This window comes from Octodon degus, unplaced genomic scaffold, assembly GCF_000260255.1.
Source record: "Octodon degus isolate 3935 unplaced genomic scaffold, OctDeg1.0 scaffold00357, whole genome shotgun sequence".
NCBI lineage: Eukaryota > Metazoa > Chordata > Mammalia > Rodentia > Octodontidae > Octodon > Octodon degus.
The window spans coordinates 478,599-482,002 of NW_004524933.1; positions in this window are offsets into that span (position 1 = coordinate 478,599).

Sequence of the window (3,404 nt, forward strand, 5' to 3'; positions counted from 1 at the left end):
CCTAAGGAGAGTCACATGGAGAGAAAACCTTCTCTCAGGCTTTCACAGAGAGCACATTGGCCAAGCAATGGCCATGACTCATCCACATGGCTGAACTGACAAAGTTGTACAATCTGAGGTACAGGATCTCTGGATAAATCCTGAGGGGATTTCACAGACCTTATCAGACCCAAAAGGTACAACTCTTATTGCATAGGTCCTGCTCTACCTTGGTCTTAATCATCCCGAAGAAAATTATAAAAATGAAATATAAGAAGTAAGCCATGCTGTTATATTGAGCTGTTGGGGACTCAGATCATCAATTTGTAACATTGCCGGTGAAGCAGAAGTCCCAATATTATTGTGGGCTGCTGAAGTCTTTTGGAATGTTTTGCTGAGTTTACACATCTATATTCAAATAACGGAACTTAACAAACAAACAAAAAAAGGTATACAGATGAATGTCCATTTTGTATCTGTGTATTCAGAGAGGTTGGGATAGCTCTATAGTTACATTCTCTTAATGAATAGAATGATTTGTTGTAATGGTGTTTGTAAATGAATGTCAGGTCTGCATCTTTTGCAGCAATTAACCACTAAGAAGAATGTATGCAGTGTGTTAATTATTGAAACTGTCCTACCCATTGGATTTAAAACTGTGTCATTGCTATTTGTTTCTCAATAAAATTATGGCAAAAAAAAGAACTGAATCAAATTTGCTCATAGGGTCAACATTGAACCTAACCATTGAGTTTGATTTGTCTCTGATCACACTCCGTTTGTGGGTAGAAGCACAGAAAGAATCATGTTTGTGAACTGAAGCACCACTCTATAGTAACATTCATCCACCTTAAGTGAACATGGGCTCTTTTAAATAACATGGGTGAAAAGATCAGTCCTGGTCCTGTGTCCCTTACCCTTACTGAAGTTTGTGTCGTGCCTCTTTCTGATGTGGGCCTGATTTTCCAGAAGATTTTTGAAGGCTCCAGATCATCACAGTGTTCTGGAAGAAGCACTTACAGGCTTCTCCAGTGAACACACCATGGTCAGTCAGTGTGTGCTACACGACAAGGTAAAGATACAAATCTCTTGCATGCAACATGAATATGAGAGCTAAGAGCTGATATGAGAAAGAAAAAGTAGAATAAATAGAAAGACCACAGCCCAGCCTCACTATTGTTCTCAGCAAAGATCTACAGTCTGTGCAATTTCAGGAAATACATAAAACCTGTTAGGGAAAGAAGCCAGAATGGTGCAAATTGCTGGGATCTCCTACAGTCTGAGATAATAGGAAATGGCTTCCCTATTCATGAGCTCTGTTCTCAGCTCAGGCCTGAGGATTGAGTTATTCTGTTAAATGTGGAAACTCATTATAGGGGGAAGCTTGGTGGGGTAGAGATGTAATGTGGTGCAGAAAATTACCACATTGTTCTCAGTGCTAGTCCAGAGAATGGTCCTCCAGCCAAGCAAGCACCAGGGCCAGAAATAATAACAGGAGAGAGCCTTCCTCACCACAGGCTTATGCAATCAACAAAGCAGTCTGAAACTCAGAGGGTGGTGGGCACTTCCAATGATATGATGAGTGCTGAAGGCAAAGTGAGATAATCCATGCCATCCATGCCAGGTCATTCATCTCCCCTGTACTGTGCCTGTGGAAACTATAGGGCAGACTGTCTCAGCGACTGAGTTACAGGTAGTGAGAAATAGGCCAGACAATCTTGGCTCTGGCATTGGTTAAGGGGGAAGCAAGTGTAAGATAATAACTCAAAGGTTTGGGGCACCTGGGTGTCATGGGCACTGGGTGTGGAGAAGGATATTCTCAATTAAAACCTCCTCCTTGAACCTAAAAGCCACAGAAATTATTGGTGCCTGGGTGAGCCAGGGACAGAGAAGTCAGGAGTTCCAGAGAGAAAGATAGAATAGTGTGAATCTCCCTTCAAGTTCTTATCTGGCTGGGAGCACTGGACTGTGATTCAACAGAGGGAGTTAGAGTAAATTTCCACCTATTGACCCTGATAATACAAGATGCTCCTGAAATTGATAGGCAAAACACAGTGTCAGAGAAAAACTGTACAAGGACCCTCATCTGAAATAACATACCAGGACAATTATTTTCTCTGCTGCTTTACTCTTGTTGTGCCTACCTATTTATAATTTGTTAAGATGACAAAGACTGTGTCCTTGTGTATCTGCATTCATGTTAAATTAGGGTATTCACCCCTAGGCTATACTAGAAATCATAACTACTGAAATTTCATAAGCACTGAACCTCTAAGCAAAAACTCAGTGTAAGACCTGAAATACAATCTACCAGAACAAAGGAGCTTTAGACTATTTGCCAGATGAGGAAGGAGAGGTTTGTAAGAACTTCAGTTTGACTAACTGCTGATTAGAAATTGGTAATAAAGTGGTAGAGGAAATCACAAGAAAGATGCAGGCAATAACTCATATGCCTGTCTGAACAGCAAAAAGTTGGGACAGAGGGGAGTTATTTGGAGGATGGTTCTCAGGTCTCAGGGGATTTAAGACCTTGATAGAAGGAGTCTTAGTTATGTTAGGAATATGAATAATTACCCTTTGCCTGTTGCCATTGGTAATATATTTATGCAGGCAATAACTCATATGCCTGTCTGAACAGCAAAAAGTTGGGACAGAGGGGAGTTACTTGGAGGATGGTTCTCAGGTCCCTCAACACAATGATAGAGACCACCAAAGATCAGAGAACAATCTCTCAGGTCCGGTGGGTCAGGAGTACCAATCAATAGAAGACTGCATAGAAATAAGCACAGATAGAAGAAGCCAGTGTAAAGCTTTCCAAAAGGAGTTGCAAAGTGTGGAATGAGAGAAGCAAATATCTCCCACCAGAGGCCTTGCCAAGAATTTCCCACCCAGGGTTTGAAAAGTCCAGCCAAGAATTTCCTGTACAGGTCCTGGAGGGTCCAGCCAAGACTTTGCTGCTCCCCCTCATCAACAGTTCTGTTTAGGTAACCTCATTTGCTGCAGCAGAAAGATACAGAAATGAAAGTAAAGGTGGGATTCTGAACAGACCCAGAGCACAGACCCGGTGAGTGAGTGAGACAAGGGGCCTACGGGATTCTGAATAGACCCAGAGCACAGGCCCAGCAAGTGAGTGAGATGACCCAGAGCCCAGGCCCAGCATGTGAGTGAGACCACCCAGGGCCTGCGGATCTTCATTTGACCCAGAGTGCAGGCCCAGTGAGGAACCCTTCAGCGGAACTCCCTGCAAAGAGGCTAGAGGCAAGACCCACCCAGCTGATTCAGGAGCAGAACATCTAACCAGAGAGACACAAACGGTTAAACTCTAATGGCTGCAGCAGAAAGAAGTGGAGCACAGCAACCAGATCCAAACAATACCCACCTGGAGGAATCTGAACTTCGTAGATCTGGACCTGGTGCTAAGGTAG